The following is a 20886-nucleotide window of genomic DNA, read 5'->3' as shown; positions in this document are numbered from 1 at the left end:
AGTTCCAGAATCCCATTCAAAATGAAAAACAAACGCAAAAGAGAAAAAAAGTAAAATATATGGTTTCGTGATCTATCCAGAAGATGTCAACCAAAGGAGTGTTGACCTCAGGCGCCACAGCTGTCACTGAGCAGTAAACATTTCAACACCAATTTAGTGCTGGCAGTCAAAGACTAATTTTATTTGAAATTATTGATACGTGAACTGAATCAAACTCTATAAATATTTGACAGCATCCCTAGATGGAAGTTAAATCTACAATCTGAGAATATTACATGAAAATGAAGCATCAGCCATTTAAACTACTCCCGTTCCTCCATTCATTCTACATATATTCACTGCTAAAAGAATTTTCAACTTTGATTCTTTGCTTCGTAGCAAAGAAATCTAAATTTTAACCAGACACTTAAGCGACTTTTTTTCAAAGTCCCACCTCCTTCTGTGATTATTTTAAATTTGTCTCTTATCAAGTGCCAAAAAATAGTTCACTTTTTTTTTATGATTGCTTTCATAAAGTTGACATTTATCCATTTAATCTTCTCACCTTCTGATTTTACTTGCACTCATTCTGCCTCACTATCACAGCTCCAAACTAACCTATTACCATTTTCTCTGATCTCCAACTTGAGCAGATGTCATTTCTAACATCTTCCAGTTCTGATTAAAACTGATACACCCGGAGTTTTAACTCCTTTTTCCTCCGGGTCTGCGGAGTTCGATTTGTTTGTTTTTATTTCAGATTTCCACCATTTTGGTTTTCATGCAGGGTTGCAACTCCACTTTTGTTTTATTTCCTTGAACTCGCTGAAGAGAGCAAAGAAGTAAAACCATGTATTAATTGATCAAAATAATCCCATTTGATTCCATATTAGAAGCCAGCAAAAAAGAAACTTTAATCTGTGAGCCTTTAATTGAACATATTGTACATTACATAAATACAAATACTCTAAGTATGTAAAGTACAACAGAATAAGTAGAGATAATCAAAAAATGAGGAAAACTATTTGCATGGAACATTATGAATTTTGCTAGCAACTAACTCTGCTCTAAAAGAACAGTTCTGTAAACTGAGATGCATAGTCTAAAATCAAAGTGACTTAGTTCAATTAAGTTTGTCAAACTGCATTACATTATGTTCATACACCAGAATTCTTCCAAACCCAGCAACAGCAAAGTTTTCTGTTTGCCCACTGGGGTCACTGCTTTAAATTAACCCTTATGTCATTCATTTCTTTAGAGACGTTAAGCAGTCATCACTCATAATAATAGCATAGCAGTTGTGAAGAAGGCATTCACAAACAAATCATGTTATTTCAATGATAATATAATCAACTTCTTTTAACACTTCTACAAACTATAAATTCTTCATCCCACCATGTTCTCAACTGCTGAAATTTTTGAAATTTCTGAATTTGAGAAATAGACACAACACTGTCATGGTTTTTGAGGAGCTGAACTCACAGCCATTTCCTTTCTACAGAAGATGGCTAACAGAGATTTTGAGTCAATATGTTCCTTTCCTGATAAACATTATACCTGGTGGACCATGGCACAACAAATACTTATCAGCAATATATTTTGTCAATCACTCAGGTTTAAATATGTTCCTGCCTTTAAGATAAATCCATCATTTCATTTAAAGTACATGTTTTTAAATGCATTCACAAAAGGTCAAAGATGATAATGAATCATCATTATTCCAGCACAGCACTGAAACTTTCTTCTCCTACCTAACTCAAGTAAACAATGGATTTAGAGGGGACTTAATTTGTGCATCAAAACTGAGATACAACCATAACTGTTTCCAGTTAGCAAGTGTGTTTTTAATTAGGTGTGGCTTTCAGATCAAGGGGTTTTTTTTTCTTACAAAAATAATTAAAGAGTCAGAGTTTTCATGTCACAGAAACTTTTTGTTCCCCTGCATTCTGCCTCTGATCAAAAGTGCATGCCACTTGTAGTTCAGTATGTTTCATTGTAAAATTTAATAAAAATAATGTTGAGTCTTGCATGACATAACTATTTCTTTGATAGTAAATAATTTCAAATTATGCAAATCCAGAAACATAACCTGTCTGTTAACACGCATAGAGGGGAGAGATAAAGTATGAGTATCATCTTTCCAGAACTGTCTATACACTATCTATGTTCACCACAGAACGTCAACATTTGCTGTATTATATTCCCGTTCATAACTGATACTGGTCGACCTTCTATAATCTGGCACCATTGGGACCTGAGGAGTGCCAGATTAGTGAAAATGCCGAATTGCAGAAGGATCACATTAAGCAATAGCTATCTGCCTCATCATACCTTTAAAATATCATGCAAATCAGTGCAATTTAGATAATAATGAAACAGAAATATTAAATGAGTGGCAAGTGAAATTTTAATAAAATAATATACTGTACAGGCACAGATAAAATAAAGGGCACAGGTAAATGTACAGGTATTAACTTGTACAGAACAGTTGAGCACTTCCGCTTCTAAAGTGAGACGTTTAATATACCTTCAGGCAAAGTTACATGTCTGCAAGTGTGGGGTTGTCAGAATCGTCAGCATCTTCACCTTGAAAAATGAGTTAAGCATCAGGAAGTGGTGCTGAAACTGGCAATACAGTTTCTTCAAAAGCTGTTGATGTTGGTGGCAGCACATCTGGGTGAGCAGAAACAGAAGTCAGAGAAAAGAAGGTCCTCTATACACCACTTTTCACGCGACCGCCATGGGGCTGGGGATTCAGCGCTGGGCTCTTCCCTCTTCACTCGCAGTTACTGAGGGAATCCTCGTTAGTTTCTGTTGCTCTGCTTAGTAATATGCTTAAATTCAGCAGGTCGCCACATCTGATCTGAGGTCATAGGTAGAAGAGAACGGAGCGCCAGCCGGGCAACGCCAGAGGGTGGTGTGCGACTGACGGCAGGTGGGAGAGAAGATGGACTGACCCAGCGCGTGCCAGCTCCCCCCACCACTGGCGGGTGCCGTGCAGCCGCGCCTCACGCAAGTGATATTAATAAATGCAGGAAAACAAGCAGGAATTGCTGAGGCTTTATAAGGCATTGATCAGCAGGAATCTGTGCTTACAAGAGTGCGCCAACACGTGAACAGATCTAGCACAAACAAAACAATGCGCAGCAGATTGGTATGGTGGCCCGGGAAATTTGAAATTACAGTTCCGCAGAAAATTTGCTATCAGTGCCAGATTATCCAAGGAACCAGATTACAGGTAGTCGGATTAGTGACGGTCCACTGTACTTCCAATGTAAGATGGAAGGTTTAAGATATATCTTCTGAACCATAATTCAAATGCTAAACAAGAGATATGGTGTGCTCACATAAGGATTTTGTTTACAATATTCAGCTAGAATAATTTTTGCATGCATTTTCAATATTACAACCACATGAGCTTGCTCTGATCAAATAGGTGAGGCTGATGTTCCAAATTCCGATGTCAGTAAATCTGCTCCTATTCATTTTATTCCAATGCGCCTTCATTTACACTTTCTGCAACTTCAAGGAAGTCACTTTCCTAGATTACTATGGCTCAGTGAAGAAACTCAATGAAAAATCAAACCTCCACGACTGGCATACCGAATCAACACCCTCCTGTTCTGAGAATTAGCTTCTCTTTGTAACGGAGACAATCAATTTTGAAAGTTACTAAAGTAAACATTCCTTAGGCTCAGAATTAAATTTTTAAAAAATGCAACTAAACAAGAGTTTTAAACACTATCTCTGAATTTACTGTTGGTATATGTTGTTCTGATTCCTCAGAAGACTTACAACACTTATAATATTAATTATAGAAACAAAACTAGCTTACCTCCAGATGAAAACTATCTACAGTATAGTTAAAATGTATCTTTATCCTTTGAAATAACCAATGCCAGTTGTGTTTTTAGAAATAGATACTATGTGGAGATTATAATGTAAAAACAGGTAGTTCATCCAACATTCATCTTTCACACAAAAGCAGTTGATATGAACAACCCTACCTCTAATGTTAAATAATTTCAATGTCCCTTTACTCATCTAGCTTACACATTAAGAAGTTGGAAATATACATTTTACTTTTACTATAAAGTACACATTTAAGAAGCAAAGGAAGAAAAATATTTTACTTGATTATGCTTTGCTAAATATCTTTTGTTTAAATATATATCATCTTATCTTTGCCACAGGTCACTTGACCACAAAGAACCATGTTTCTATTTTTTTATATCCAAATGTGAGTAACATTTGAAAAACCTGCATTTAATCCAAATCCCTAATCACTTCTCAGAAAATATATAAAGTCATCTTCTTGGGTGAAAGTCCACCCACTGTCTCATTAGGTTGGGTGTCCAGGAATGAAACTATGACAATAAAGGTTAAGAATTTATGTAACACAGAACATGGAACAGTATAGCACAGGAACGGTGCCAACCACAATGCCAATCGAAGGCAACACGAGTGAATCTGCAGATGCTGGAAATAAATAAAAACACAAAATGCTGGCAGAACTCAGCAGGGCAGACAGCATCTATGGGAAGAGGTAGTGACGACATTTCGGGCCGAAACCCTTCATCAGGAGTGAAGTAACGTGGGATGGTCAAGGGGGTATAAGAAGTGGGGGGAGGGATGAAGTAGACAGCTGGGAAGTGATAGGCTAAAGGGAAATGGGCTGGGGGAAGGTGGAGAATTTTGGGAAATAAAAGAGAAAGAAAGGTAGGGCTGGGGGAGCTTATAATGGGGGGGGGGGGGGGGAAGAGAAAGAGAACCAGACTTAAATTATAGATAGGGATGGGGTAAGGGGGGGGCAAGGGTATCAACGGAGGTCTGTGAGTTGAATGTTCATGCCGGCAGGTAGGAGGCTACTAGGCGGGAGATAAGGTATTGCTCCATCAACCTGCGTGTGGCCTCATCTTAACAGTAGAGGCCATGGACAGACATATCGGAGTGGAATTGAAGTATGTGGCACAGGGAGATCCCGCCACTGCTGGAGGACTGAGCGCCGGTGTATGGCGAAACGGTCTCCCGGTCTGCAGCGGGTCTCCCCAATGTATAAATGACCACAAGGGAGCACCGGATCCAGTTTGCAGCAGTCTGCACACTTCTTCCCTCACCACCATCCTAGGCCCCAGACAGTCCTTTCAGGTGAGGCACCACTTCACCTGCGAGTCAGCTGGGGTGATATACTGTATCCGGTGCACCCGATGTGGCCATTTATACATTGGGGAGACCCGCCGCAGACTGGGAGACCGTTTCGCCAAACACCGGCGCTCAGTCCTCCAGCAGTGGCGGGATCTCCCTGTGGCCACACACTTCAATTCCACAGACCACTCTCACTCCGATATGTCTGTCCATGGCCTCCTCTACCGTCAAGATGAGGTCACACGCAGGTCGATGGAGCAATACCTTATCTCCCGCCTAGGTAGCCTCCTACCTGCCGGCATGAACATTCAACTCACAGACCTCCATTGATACCCCTCCCCCCCCCCCTTATGCCACCCCCCCCCCCCACCCATTTCTGATGAAGGGTCTCGGCCCAAAACGTTGGCTATTCTTTTCTCACGGATGGGCCTGACCTGCTGAGTTCTTCCAGCATTGTGTACGTATTCTATAGTTTTAGTCTGGTTCTCTTTCTCTCTCTTTTTCCCCCCCCCCCACTATAATCTCCCCCCCAGCCCTACCTTTCTTTCTCTTTTATTTCCCATAATTCTCCACCTTCCCCCAGCCCATTTCCCTTCAGTCTATCACTTCCCAGCTGTCTACTTCATCCCTCCCCCCACTTCTTATCCCCCCTCGACTATCCCATGTTACTTCACTCCTGATAAAGGGTTTCGGCCCGAAACGTCGTCACTACCTCCTCCCATGGATGCTGTCTGGCCTGCTGAGTTCTGCCAGCATTTTGTGTTTTTATTACAATGCCAATCTAAACTGTTTCTATATGCCTCACATGGCTGCAAAGTTCTATTCCTACTTGTTCATGTGTCTGTCTAAATCCTAGTTAGCACTGCTATCATATCTGCTTCAACCAGTTTTCCTTGCAGCAAGTTCTGGGCACCTATCACTCTGTATAGAGGATTTCCCTTGGATATCTTTAAACTCTCCCCCCGCACCCCCCCCCCCCCATCATCTTAAACCTACAAGAAGGGACATTGTCACATGCTTCACTAAAATCCATGTACGAACACCGATTGCCCTATTGTCATCATCTTTGTCACTTTCTCAAAAAAAAAACTCAATCATAAGATGTGTGACTTGTAGATTAATTTGCGGGTGGCACCGTTCCCTTAAGCCTGCTGTCTCTATCATTCTAGTTGGTAAATTTGTGGATGTAACTTATATTTAAAGAAGCCTTGATGAGTTGCAACCCTTCCTGTTCTAACAGTATTCATGTCATCTAGTTGCTCCATTTGTGGCAGGAATGAATGCTTAGTGAAGTTAACGAGGTGCTTTGTCCTCAATGTCATTTTGTTTCTCAAGTGTAGCAGTTACAATTTTACAGTGAAAGGCCCTCTAAGCCTACTCTTCTAGCCAAGCATCTGGTGTTACTGAGGTTTCTGGTCAACACAATGATGTTGCTAATGCTGATAAAGCAAGATGTTTGGGCTCACTCTCACAGTGCCTGGTCAATGCACAACTGTTGTGTGGCACAAGTACATATTGTCACTCTCAATTCGTATCTGAATACTGCTTGGGCCCTGCTGTATGGAGACATGGTTCACCTTAATGAGGTTGACCCTTATGTTCTCGTCAGCTGAACAGAAAATAGGGATGAGCAATAAATGTTAGCACTGCTGTCCACATGAATAAGTACATCATTCTAAGAAGCTGTGAATGGATTTGAACAATATATAATTAATAGTTCCACTTGGCATAATTATCAATAAAACAGATGACGAGTTTGGGCTTAGGAACCTCCTCTGTGAAATTCCTGTAAAGATACCCCAGAGCTAACAAGACTGGCCTCCAACTATAAGTGGCCACCAACTTTACTTTAACCAGAGGTAAGTTTACTCCTTGATTCTCACCAATTTCAATTTCACTGGGGTTTCCACGTTATAACACATAGTCTTATCTCAATTGTGGATTTCAAATCATTTGTCCACATTTAGATGATATTGATAATAAAGTTTAGTGCCAAGAGCGCCAGACAGAATCTAAACAGAGCTTCAGCAAGTAGATTATTGATAAGCTTCACATTTGTTGATAAGTGATTGGATTGAATTTGTCCTGCATCCTGTGTAATGGATATTTGTTGGCAACTTTCTACATTGTTGGAGAGTTGCCAACATTGTGGTTATACTCCACAGCTTGGTTAAAGATGTCTACTTCTGAAATGAATGTGTTCAGCACTACAGAAGACAACCCTTAAAGATGCATAGTTTTATATAATTTTTGCATTCAGCCATTTCTCAACATCAGAGTGGATCATATCAGCAAAAGACTAACTTTGGAATTTCAGGAGACAGGATGGATAGCCTATTTTGCACGTTTGGCTGAAGATGTCTACTAATATTTCATGAATACCTTTTCCTATCATTCAAAGTTTTAATGTTCAAAGTACTACCTTGAGATTCATTTTCTTGCAGGCACTCACAGTAGAACGGAGGAGTACAATAGAATCGGTGAAACAAAGACTGACAACAGCCAATGGGCAAAGGAAGACAACCTATGCGAATAAAAATACATTGTATAAGTAAATAGAGTGCCAGGTGATGAGAATAATACTGAGAACACACTCAGGATTGAGGTGAGTGAAGTTATTCATGATGGCTTAGGAGCTTGATGAGTGAGGGGTGATAACTGCTCCTAAACCTGGTGGCTCCCGTACTTCCTTCCTGATGGCAGCAGGAAGAGGAAACATGGCCTGCAAGCTGGGAGTCCTTGATGATGGATACTGCTTTCTTACTGCAGCACTCCATGTAGCCCTCCTCTTGACATTCATTAGCTAGTTATTTGTCAATTGCTGTTGATTTGGTATGACTGTAGAGCTTTAATCTGAATGGCTGGTTGTGTAAGATCACTCCACCATATTCTACAGCAAGCTGATTTCACTTTTTTTTTAAAAAAGTCCTGATGTAGTATTCTCGCACAGGTGTAAAAGAACTCTGAACTAAACACCAAGCATAAACCAGTCAATGAGGCGGTCCCAGTAAGATTAACCGTTTACTGTTCACTCTTCCACATTAACGTATGGTGAAAACTGTTGATAAAACAATACAAAATATATACAGTATTTGTTTCCTTCTTCACATCACATTTACATCATAAATACTTGCAAAAGTAAAACTACAACAACTGTATTACATTAAAGTGCAACATACAGTCAGAATCTACCTACGACATCGACTGGCTTTAAATACACTTCAACACAAACTATCCGCAACTCTTTAAATAACAAAAAACATAAACTTTACCTATCATCATTACTTTTAACAGAATCAGCGCTAACATTTTTAATTCAACATACCGATTATCTGATGAACTTACAGCATTGCTTCACTAATGTTTCTAGTGCGTAGAAAGAAAACTTTTCTCGCACTGATCCTGCACATATAAGCCCCCTCCTTCCCGTTTCTCCAAACCAGTATTTTCCCACAGGACACGGAGAAACCGGGTGTGACATCATCGCTTGCCGCGATATATCATAGACAACTAATTTACTTTCATCAACCTTAACTTTAACTAGAAAATGATAACAAATGAATTACTAAAGCGAAAATATAATAAACTAAACAAATGCCTTAAAGGCAACACATTCCCCGCCTGACCTTCGTAAGGTCACAATGAACATAATACAAAACTTCAGTCTCTAAATCAGTCCTTAGACAGAAGTAGAATGACTTCTGCAACTGGCCTTTGGTAAATTTTCACATCACCTTGGTCAGTAGTTTTCAACTCAACCTTCCTGACATGTCCATCCCTACCAGGGAATGTGGCAGTGGTTCTGGCCATTGGCCAGCAGTTGCGGGCGATCTGCTTGTCCCTGAGCAGGACTATATCTCCAACTTGAAGATTCCTATGAGGTTCTGTCCACTTTTGTCTGTGTTGCAAGAAAGGTATATTCATGTCTCCAACGAGACCAGAACCGATTTGCAAGAGCCTGAACCTATCTCCATTGCTTTGTGTACAAATCAGAGAAGTCCCCAGGTGGAGGGGGAGCTCCTGCCTTCTGCATAAGGAGAATTGATGGCAGAGTATGAAGGGGTTTTCCAGGTCAGAAGACACAGGGAGGAGTGGTCGTGCATTTATAATGGCTGTGAGCTCTCCCATTAGTGTGCACAGCACCTCGTGGGTCAATCGGGTGCGTTGCTGCAGAAACATTGAATCAAGAATTCTTCTGGCGATACCAATCATCCGCTCCCATGCACCTCCCATGTGAGAGGTGTGTGGTGTGTTAAACTCCCAGTTGCATCCCTGCTGACTGAGGTACCTTTGCACCGTTTTGTCCATCCCCAGTTCCTTGGACGCTCCAACAAAGTTCGTGCCGCAATCAGACCTTAACTGTTTTGCAGGGCCTCTTAGCGCAAAGAAGCGCCTGAGAGCGTTAATGCAGCTGGATGTATCCAAAGATTCGATGACCTCAATGTGTACCGCTCTTGAACTCACGCAGCTGAACATGATGGCCCACTGCTTGCTCTCTGCTTGTCCTCCTCTGGTGCGTCTTGTGGTGATAGTCCAGGGACCAAATACGTCGAGCCCCACATATGTAAAAGGAGGGCAGGCTTCGAGGCGTTCTGGTGGGAGGTCCGCCATACGTTGAGCTTCCAGCTTCCCTCGCAGTTTCCTGCAGGTTACACATTTGTGAAGTACTGAATTGATCAGTGTTTTACCTCCCAAGACCCACAGACCCGCTGCCCTTATTGCTCCTTCCATCAGGTGACGGCCCTGATGCTTTACCTGTTCATGGTGATGGCGAGTGAGCAGTAAGGACACATGGCTGTCTTTGGGCAGGATTACTGGACTCTTTTCTGCAGCTGGAAGTTGAGAGTGTATTAACCGGCCTTCAATGCAAATGATATCATTCTTCAGGATCGGGTTGAATTTCCTCAAAGGGCTGTCCTTTGGTATTGGTTTATTAGCTTGGAGAGCCGAAAACTCCCCTGCAAAAGCTGCTCTTTGAGTTGCTTTAAAGATGACGTCCTTTGCCTGGGCCAATTCATCCGCAATGTGGGGTAATGTACATTTGTGCCATCCCTTACATTTACTATTTCAGGATGAGTGTTTGTATGATCTGGCCATGTGAATGAGGAACGCAAGTCCTCTCACTAAAGAATTCAAAGTGGAGAACCTCTGAAAGCGTTCGTTAGTATGTATCGATTCTTCGAGGTAGGTAACTCCTGTTTGTATTTGCGGCCGAATTTCCGAGTCTCTTTCGGGTTCGATCAGCTCAAATGTCTCGCTCATTTGAGTCTTTTCTGTTGGTGGCTGATACAGAAAAGGGGGTCCGGTGAACCAGGATGTCTGAGCCAGGCGGGATACAGGTAAGGATCTTGATGCATGGTCTGCAGGGTTATCCTCAGTACGTACATAATGCCATTGTTCGGGCTTTGATGACAGGTGGGATACGTTGAACTCTATTATGAATGTACACGTAGAAGCGTTTTGATTCATTATAAATATAACCAAGCACTACTTTGCTATCTGTGTAGAACTTGATATAGTCCAACTCTAGGTCTAGCTCGTCCTGGATAAGATCTGCCATTTCCACAGCCAGGACAGCTGCCTTGGAATTGTCGGCTCGGACTGAGGAGTGAGCTTCGCCTTACCAGTTACAAATTCTACTTCAATTTGACCATCCTTCCCAACTACTTTCAATTAAGCCACAGCACCGATGGCCTTGGTAGACGCATCCAAAAAAACCACACAATTCTGTGTGCGCTGCCTCGGTGGGTGAGCTCACAGTGTACCTACGTTGGATATGAAGCTGTTTTAGATCTTGAAGTGAATCTCTCCAAGCCTCCCACTTGCTTAGCTTGTCTTCTGGTAGGGGAGTATCCCAGTTGGAGAACTCAGAGGTATGTTCTCTGAGAAGGACTCTTCCCTGGATCATAACTGATGCCAGTAGACCCAAGGGATCGAAAACTCCCCTGCAATGGAGAGTGGAGAGAACTCCACGGCGGGTAAATGGCTTGATCATGGTCGGCACGGAGAACGTGAATGTGTCAGTTGTAATCTCCCAAAGGAGACCCAAACTCCTTTGTGTGGGCATGGGTTCTCCATCTAAATCTAGGTTGATTGCTGGAGCAGAGTCATCATGTGGAAAGGCCTCCATTACTGCCTGACAGTTTGATGCGAACTTATGCAAGCGGAGGTTTGACTCAGCGAGTGAGGCTTGTGTACGTCGGAGCAGATCAATTGCTTCGTCTACTTTCTGTAGTGATATCAAGCCGTCATCGACATAGAAGTGCCTTTCTACAAACTTAACGGTGTCATCGCCATGGTCCTGTGCACCCTCTCTGATGGCTCTTCGCAGCCCATAGATGGCCACGGCAGGTGATGGACTATTGTCGAAAACATGGACTTTCATCCGATACACAATGATACGGCGTTGCTTCACTAATGTTTCTAGTGCGTAGAAAGAAAACTTTTCTCGCGCTGATCCTGCACACATAAGCCCCCTCCTTCCAATTCTCCAAACCGGTTTTTTCCCACAAGACGTGGAGAAACCGGGTGTGACGTCATCACATGCCGTGATATATCACAGACAACGAATTTACTTTCGACAACCTTAACTTTAACTAGAAAACGATAACAAACGAATTACTAAAGCCAAAATATAATAAACTAAACAAATGCCTTAAAGGCAACACACCTGAAGAAGGGTCTCTAAACATCAGCCATTTACTCTTTTCCATACATGCTGCCTGACCTGCTGAGTTCCTCCAGCATTTTATGTGTGTTGCTTCCCTTTTTTACTATGTAGCAGAATTTTAAGGTAACATTTTTATTTGTTATGCCTAATAGCCAAACATTTTTGGAATGTACATTTAATTTCAAACAGTAGGATGCTAATACAACACTATGAAGATCTTCAGTGTGAAAATTAAATCATTCCCATGAGGTTATTCCTCCTGATATAGTCATGGACATAAATATTTGCTCCAAGTAGCTCCAGAGGACAAGATTCAATGGTTCCTTCACAGCCTGTAGCTAGATCCTATGGCGTTCAACGAGACTAGACAGCAAACCACTCAGTGATGGAGTCCTCTATCCACAGCACACTCTTTGAAGCTGGCACTTTCATTGTTTCAGTCTGAGGAAGGATGGTTGGTGGCAGAGGATACTTCCAGATATTTTTGATTATGCAAGGAGACTTTGTGGGGTCTGATTTTGTTGTTGAAGACTCCCAAGCTCTGTTCATCTGACATTCCCAGACACATGATTTCAAGAGATCAAGATAATTAATGAAAGCTATAAATCTTTGAGTATCTCTATGGTAGCTATTCTCTTGACTAGACTGTAAAGCAGTTTTTGTTTTGAAGGACTTATCAAGATTGACTGAGTGAGGTAATACTTTGTCATGCCCAAGATTTTAGTGTGATACCATGTGATCCATCCAGCATTATTCCTGAGGCTTTTGTAACGAATGACTGACATCCAGTTTTGAATTTATTCCATTCAGTGCAACACAATCCATCTTCAGTGTGAAAACAGGACATTCTCTACATTGTTGCTGTTGTCATTCATCCCATAAAGTCACATTCAGATGCATCTGCTACAAGTACATTTCCAAGGATAAGGATTAAAAAAGATGTTTCCTTCACATTGGTTCTTTCAACACCTCTAATTTATCCTTAAGTGTTCAACCAATTAGGGCATCAAGCCATTTTCTTTTGGGACAATTGTGAGTCTAGATTCACATATTAGTCACCCCAAGTGAAAACTGCATATTTCTTACTTGGTAGGACATCAAACAGAATTTCAGAATAATCTGTAGTTTTCTGGTCACGATTCCATCATGGGCCTCCCCACCAGCGAGGGCTTCTTCAAAAGTCTGTCTCAGGAAGGTAATATTCATCATGGTGGGCCGTCACCATCCAGGATAACGCCCTCTTCTCAGTACTAATTCTTTCTGTACTATTTATATACGCATAATCTTCTTATAACTTATAGTAATGTTTTATGTATTGCTCTGTATTGCTGTACAAAACGATGAAATTCACAATATGTCAACATTGTTATTTCTTGCACTGCTTTTAACCAATCATCATTCACCACTTACCAGTATTCTTTTATTTCGTAATTACTAGTGAAAGGCACTGAATTCCCATCCTCATCAATTTCTGTTTATTCTCAATTCATTATCACTTTCCTTTAGACTTTCAAACATTTCTTTTTTTCAGTACAAGGTTACTGTTTCATTTTAATGGCTTCTTGAGATTCTTCCTTTTTGCTTTTCTTCTCTTTCTGAAACTGCTTATTTTCTCTTGACTTCAACCACAGCATAAGGTTTCAGAATCCAGCGGAAAAAAAAGTCACATTTTTAGATTTCTTTTGCAATATTCCAAACTTTGATAGGAATCCCACTGCTGGTTTAATCTTTGTTAATTTACCTTTCCTTCTAACCTCAGCCAGCCCAACAATCTCCCTCTTCTAATATGATTTCTATTGTTTTCAGATTAGCTTTCTATTATAATTTTCAAGTAAAAAATAAGTACAGGACAGTAACCATCCCAAAGATATTTCTAGATAAATATCTTTTAGTCTATTTCATTAGTTTTAAATAAATGTAACAATGTATATAATTTAAAAGAGCAGAATCATTCTACTCACAGAGGAATTCTCCATGTACCTTATGAAGTTCATTTTTCTCTATGTATTTCTCCTATATCTCATTACCAAGAAAATCAAATGCTCTGGAATAACAACTGAAATTCCCACCAAAACCTCTCGCCAAGCCTTTTCACTATTCTGTCAATATGAGAGACTGAGCTTCTTCCCATTTATGCAGGAATGTTTTACATTTAGAAGTAGTCTAAAAAGATGAGGCAACCGTGGCTGACAAGAGAAGTCAAAGGCAACATAAAAGGAAAAGAGAGAGCAAGTAATATAGCAAGAATTAGTGGGAAGTTAGAGGATTAGAAAGCTTTTAAAAACCAACAGAGGTAACTAAAAAAGCCATAAGGAGAAAAAGGATGGAATCAGAAAGTAAGTTTGCCAATAATATAAAAGAGGATAACAGAAGTTTTTTCCGATATATAAAGAGTAAAACTGAGGCAATAGTAGATAGCTGACCGCTGAAAAATGACTCTGGAGAGGTGCTAGTGGGGGACAAAGAAATGGTGGTGAACTTTATAAGTATTTTACATTAGCCCCCACTGTGGAAGACACCAGCAGAATGCCAGAAATTAGTGTCAGGGGGCAGAAGTGACTATAGTTCCCATTACGAAGGAGAAGGTGTTTGGGAAGCTGAAAAGTCTGAAGCTAGGTAAGTCACCTGGACCAGATGGACTACATACCAGGTTCTGTAAGAGGTGGCTGAAGAGATTATGCAGGCATTTGTAATTATCTTTCAATAGTCACTGGATTCTGGCATCGTTCCAGAGAAATAGGAAATTGCAATTATCACTCCATTCTTTAAAAAGGAAGGGGAGGTAGAAAAAAGAAAATTATAGGCCAGTTACCATGACCTCAGTGGTTGGGAAGATGTTGTTTTTCATTATTAAAGATGAGGTTTTGGGGTACTTGGAGGCACATGATAAAATAGGCAAAAGTCAGCATAGTTTCCTTAAGCAGAAATCTTGCCTGACAAATTTGTTGGAATTCTTTCAGGAAATGACAGATATGATAGACAACGGAGTTAGTGGATGCTGTTTACTTGGATAATCAGAAGGCCTTTGACAAGGGGCCATACATGGGCTGCTTAATAAGACCTCGTGGTATTACAAGAAAGATACGAGCATGGATAGAAGATTGACTGACTGGCAGGAGGAAAAAAGTGGGAATGCACCTTGTGCATGATTCCCTAAAAGTTAACTTCCAGTGGCAAATGCAATGTTAGCATTCATTTCAAGCGGACTAGATTACAAAATCAAGGATGTAATACTGAGGCTTTATAAGGCATTGATCAGACCACACTATGAGAATTATGAGCAGTTCTAGGCCCCTTATCTAATAACAGATGTGGAGAACAGATTGGACAAGGTCCAGAGGAGGTTCAGAAGAATGATTCTGGAATAAAAAGGTTAGTTAATGTATCAGGAGCATTTGATGACTCTGGGTCTGTACTCACTGGAAATTAGAAGAATGAGGGGAGATCTTCTTAAAACCTATCCAATATTAAAAGGCCTAGATCAAGTGAATGTGGAGAGGCTGCTTCCTGTCACAAACAAGAGAAAATTTGTAGACACTGGAAATCCAAGCAACACACACAAAATGCTGGAGGAACTCAAGTGGGCCAGCCAGCATCTGTGGAAAAGAGTGCAGTCAACATATCGGCCAAGACCATTCATCAGGACTGGAGAAAAAAAAAAGATGAGGACTCAGAATAAGAAAGTGGGGGGGAAAGATGAGGAGTCAGATTAAGAAAGTGGGGAAGGGGAGGAAGAAACACAAGGTGACAGGTGAAACTGGGTGGAGGACTGAAGTAAAGAGCTTGGAAGTTGATTGGTGAAAGAGGGAGATGGCTGGAGAAAGGGGAGTCTAATATAAGACAGAAGTCCATGGAAGAACGAAAAGGGGGAGGAACACCAGAGGGAGGTGATGGGCAGGTAAGGAGATAAGGTGAGAATGGGAAATGGTGAAGGGGGACAGGTCATTACCAGAAGTTTGAGATATCGATGTTCATGCCATCAGGTTGGAGGCTACCCAAACAGAACATAGGGTGTTGCTCCTCCAACCTGAATTGGCCTCATTATGGCAGTAGAGGTGGTCACGGACTGCCATGTTGGAATGTGAATGAAAAATTGAATTAAAGTGGGTGACCCCTGGGAGATCCCACTTTTTCCGGTGGATAGAGCATCGGTGCTCGGCAAAGTTGTCTCTTAATCTATGTCAGTTCTCACTGATATACAGGAAGCCACATTGGCAGCACCGGCTACAGTAGATGACCCCAAAAGACTTACAAGTGTTGCTATATGCAGAGGTAGGTGGTGTTGTAAGGTGAGGAGAAGAGGAACCCTATCCCTGGTGGGGTGGCGGGAGGATGGGGTGAGGGCAGACAAGTGCAAAATAGAAGAGATGCGGTTGAGGGCAGAATTGATGGTGGAGGAAGGAAAGCCATTTTATTTGAAGAAGGAGGACATCTTAGTTCTGGAATGAAAAGCCTCATCTTGAGAACAGATGCAGCAAAGATGGAGGCACTCAGAGAAGGGGATGGCATTTTTACAAGTAACAGAGTGATAGAGGTATAGTCCAGGTAGTTGTGAGAGTCAGTGGGTTTATAATAGACATCAGTAGATAAGCCAACTCCAGAGATAGAGATGGAGAGAAACCAAGAAAGAGGAGGGAAGTGTCGAGAAATGGACCAGGTAAATTTAAGGACAGGGTGGAAGTTGGAGGCAAAGTTGATGAAGTTGATGAGCTCCGCATCAGTGCAGTTAGCGGCACCAATGCAGTCATGGATGTAGCATAGGAAAAGTGGGGGGACGGACACCAGTGTAGGCTTGGAACACAGACTGTTCCACGTAGCCAACAAAAAGGCAGGCATAACTGGGACCCTTGCGAGTTCCCATGGCTAAACCTTTCGTCTGAAGTGGAAGGAGCTGAAAGAGAAATCATTGAGAGTGAGGACAAGTTCCGCCAGATGGAAGGGAGTGGTGGTGGCAGGGAACTGGTTAGGACTGGTGTCCAAAAAGGAAAGGAGACCTTTGAAGCCTTCCTAGTTCGGGATGAAGGTATAGTGAAAACATGGATTCCTTCCTCCACCAGTGCTGCCCTCAACCGCGTCTGTTCCATTTCACGCAAGTCTGCCCTCACCCCATCCCCTCCACTTGTCTTCACCCCACTAGCCTCCATGTCCAGCATGTAATTGTCGGTAGCTTCCACTATCTCCAACAGGATCCCAGCACTAAGCACATCTTTCCCTCCTCCCAACTTCATGCTTTCTGCAGGGATCGCTCCCAACGCGACTCACTTGTCCATTCATCCCTCCCCACTGATCTCCCTCCTGGCACTTATCCTTGCAAGCAGAACAAGTGCTACACCTGCATCTACACCCCCTCCCTCACTATCATTCATGGCCCTAAACAGTTCTTCCAGGTGAGGCGATACTTCACCTGTGAGTATATTGGGGTCATCTACTGTATCCAGTGCCCCCGTTGTGGGCTCTTGTATATCCGTGAGACCCAATGTAGATTGGGAGATCGCTTCGCCGAGCACCTACGCTCCATCTGCCAGAAAAAGCAGGAACTCCCATGTTAATTCCACTTCCCATTTCAACAAGTCAGTCCGTGGCCTCCCCTACTGTCATGATGAGGCCACACTCAGGTCAGAGCAGCAACACCTTATATTCCGTTTGGGTAGCCTTCAACCCGATGGCATGAACATCGATTTCTCAAACTTCCAATAATGCACCCCCTCTCCTTCTCTATTTCCCATTCCCATTTCCCTCTCTTACCTTATATCCTTGCCTGCTCTTTGGTGCTCCTCCCCTTTTCTTTCTTCCATGGTTTTCTGCCCTCTCATATCAGATTCCCCCTTCTCCAGCCCTGTATCTCTTTTGCCAATCAACTTTCCTTCTCTTCACCCCACCCCTCCCGGTTTCTCCTATCACCTATGTTTCTTCCTCTCCTTCCCCCATATTCTCTTGACTCTGACTCTTCATCTTTTTCACTCCAGTCCTGATGAAAGGTCTCGGCCCGAAATGTTGACTGTACTCTGTTGCACAGATGCTACCCGGCCTGCTGAGTTCCTCCTGCATTTTGTGTGTGTTGCCAGGACGCTTCCAGCAGTGGGTGGATCTAGGACCAGAGGGCACAGATTCAGAATAGGGGGATGTCCATTTAAAACAGAGAAGAGGAAGAATTTCTTTAGCCATATAGTAGTGAATCTGGGAAATTCTGTAGTGGGTGGAAATCAAGTCATTGAGCATTGTTTAAAGTGGACTTTAATACGTTTTTGATCAGTCAAAACATCAATTGTTACAGGAAGAAGACAGGTGAATAGGGTTGAGAGGGATAATAAATCAGCCACAATGATGGAGCATATTTGATGGGCCAAATGACATAATTCTGCTCCTATGTTTTATGGACTTAAGGTCTTATTTGATTTCTAACCACAGTGACATTGAATCGATGTTCTGTGTACTAAAGGTTTCAGTACAACATGCATTTTCTCCTTCACCAAAACCACCACAATGAACTTCTTTCGCTCGATGTTATATAAAAGCATAAAATATGCAAACAATTAGCATAATGACATTAAAATAGTTTGTATCCTCCACCTTAGAATACAAATGGGGAAGGTTTGAACAATCCTTCAAACATTACAATAAATTAGTCCAATACAATTGTGTTGCTTTTACAATTGTTCAAGATTTTCTTCTTGTTGATAACTACATCTCTCATCTTATACGAAGGACAAAAATTCAATTCAATTGATAATGTATAAGCTAGGTAGATGAATTTTACCAAAAGATGCTTTTGGAAAATATTTCAATGTTCTGGAAAATCTTTTTAAATACCGATTCATACCTTTTCAGATCATTTTCTAGTTAGTTTTGTTTTTACAGAGTAGAGACAACCATCTTGAAATCAGTAACTCTTTGAAGCAGTTACAAATCAAAATATGATGTACCATGATCACTATACATCTACTTCAATTTGCCAGAATATACTTTCTTACAAACAATTGCTTATACAATATGCTTTGAAACAGTATGTGAAAACATTTCCATTTTACAGCAAGATCATAAAAACAGGCTCTGCAGTGATTTTATTCCTGAATAGAAGATTCCAGACAAAAGTTAATAGCCACTTTTAGTTAGAAGGAAGCTGACACAGTTTTCAACAATAAGGAGAAAGGTTAAAAATTAGACAACCAGGCATTATGTGGCAAATATACAATAAAAAGCTGCATTTATGACTAAAGCACAAAGTCTTACAGGATAAAACATTCAACTGGCTGCATAAATAATTCATCAGATTTAAAGCTATTACACCAGATTCCTGTTCATTATTTTTCAGAGCTTCTTAAATATTTGATTGAAACTATTTTCATATTAAAATTCACCCCAGTATTTATTGTGATACTGAAGAACAGTTTGTTGACTGTAAGCAATGAATATTAAAATTAGAAATAAATTCTTAAATATATATTTTACAATAAATGTGTCCAAGATTTTTTTAAATCAAGCATAAGCACTACAAAAAAAGAACTTTGCATTTTCAATCTCATGATATTAAACACCCTGCAAAAGTGCAGTTATTTCATCCAATAAATTGATGCTGCCTTTTGCAAAACAAAATACTTTTTGTCGTCACAGTCTATTCATGGAAGAATAGCGTCATCTAAAAGATGTACCAGTAGTCCATTTACTATCAATTCCTAAGAATATACTTTTGTTAGAACATTGAATTTAATCGATTGATACAATGGATCATTCGGTTTAAAAGCCGAAGAGTTAAACAATTACATTTCTTAAAGATTGCACATCTTAACGGAAACCCCATTTCCATCATATTAGTGGAACATTTAAACTATTACAACTTATACGTGTATGAAAATGTTAATGGTTTGTTGCTAAAGAAAGGAACGTGGTACAAGTTGGCAACTTACCTCGTTAAAGTTGGTTCTGCATTTTTTTCATCTAGCAAAGGCACGGAAACGTCATTTCTTGTCTATGACGAGCGTGTGCAAATTGGGCAAAGATTCCTTAACGTGTCGCTACTACTTTTCAGCTCAAAACAATATTACTGTTCATGCTACCATAAGGTACTTGACTCAAATCTTAGCTTTCTGCTGAAGAAAACATACTTAATGCATTATAATGAATATGTATTACCTGATCATCTGACTTCCCCCGAGACTCTGCTACTGGAAATATTATTTATACAATATGCTGCTGCCACCTAATTGAGATTTCGACCACCCCATGCCTGAATGTTGTTACACTACTATTCCATTATTCAAAATGCTATAAGTAACAGATTACAAAGATAACAGGAATGGATGGGTTTTTTTAGACTACTTTGTTCTTCAGACAAAGAGCAAGGCGAAAATAAACTAGGATCATAACGTGAATCAAAGAAACGGGAACGTTTCAGCTTCTAAACGGCATTCGCTTGTGAGAGAAAAAAGAAACCAATTGTACATTCAGGAATAATACTCAATTGCATGCAAGTTAAACTGCCTTTATTTGGTTGTACATTTTACCAGTTAAGTGCAGTGGCCGTCTTCTCTCTGTTACCATTCTAAGCGATACAATAAAACTAACTGAAGGAGAAGCACGGAAATGGGTTCGTAACAAAGGACCCAGTGCTGGCGAGCTGGATTGTCAAAAACTAAAGATGAAGCGCTGCAACAAAGTGTCACTCGGCACTGAAACCATCGGGATGGTTGAAAAGCGGAGTTTTTACCGCATTTAAAAGCTGCGATCCAAAAACCAAATGCAGACCGAGGGGGAGGGGGAATAAGCCGTAAAATTAAAAAGCCAAGTCAGCAGAAAACAAATTGCAATTAGAAGAGCAAAACAAATCCTATTTGTTTCCGTAAAGAAACTTACTCGGTGTGAATGCGGGGCTGCAGGATTGTGCCTTGTGGGGTGCTTGCGCGCTGCCGATGCCGCGATCTCCGGCGTGCGCTGGCGACACGGTGAGCGAACTCGGCTTGCGATCAGGTCGCGATCCCAGACACCAAGCGTGACTTTTCGCGGGACTCGAAACTCTCCTGCCGAAACTGCCGGTAGATTTACCGCCGCTTGCACATGCAAATTCTTGTCCGGGGAGGCGGGGGGTCAAGACGGCT

General features: G+C 41.2%; 1 protein-coding gene across 1 annotated transcript in view; it reads right to left on the bottom strand.

Moving 5' to 3' along the window:
* The window catches only part of dnmt3bb.1 (DNA (cytosine-5-)-methyltransferase 3 beta, duplicate b.1), a 217953-nt gene extending 197094 nt beyond the window's left edge, over positions 1-20859 (bottom strand). Inside the window, exon 1 of the mRNA XM_059980697.1 lies at positions 20645-20859. The gene's annotated coding sequence lies outside the window, so the exon portion shown is untranslated. The remainder of the gene's footprint in view (positions 1-20644) is intronic.
* Between the last annotated feature and the right edge of the window lie 27 nt (positions 20860-20886).

Source organism: Hypanus sabinus, chromosome 9, assembly GCF_030144855.1.
Source record: "Hypanus sabinus isolate sHypSab1 chromosome 9, sHypSab1.hap1, whole genome shotgun sequence".
Lineage (NCBI taxonomy): Eukaryota > Metazoa > Chordata > Chondrichthyes > Myliobatiformes > Dasyatidae > Hypanus > Hypanus sabinus.
Note: the sequence above shows the minus strand (reverse complement) of the source record. Positions and strands in the feature narration are given on the sequence as shown.